Genomic DNA, 207 nt, shown 5'->3' with positions numbered 1-207 from the left:
TGGATTTGGGGTGAGTGTTGAGGAATTAGAGGCCGGGGGGAGAGGGGGTTCTGGACATGGAGCTGGGGGGATCCTGAGTGAGGGGCTTTGGGGTGTAGGTGTCTTCCTATTAGGGACTGGGGGTGGTCTGGTGTCCTGGGGAAGGGGGTTTGAGCTCAGAGGAAGATCTGGGGAGTTGGAGGGGGTGTCTCAGGGAGCCTGGGCAGA

The sequence above is a fragment of the Merops nubicus genome, unplaced genomic scaffold (assembly GCF_000691845.1).
Source record: "Merops nubicus isolate BGI_N331 unplaced genomic scaffold, ASM69184v1 scaffold26226, whole genome shotgun sequence".
Classification (NCBI taxonomy): Eukaryota; Metazoa; Chordata; class Aves; order Coraciiformes; family Meropidae; genus Merops; species Merops nubicus.
This window is presented reverse-complemented; position numbering follows the sequence as displayed.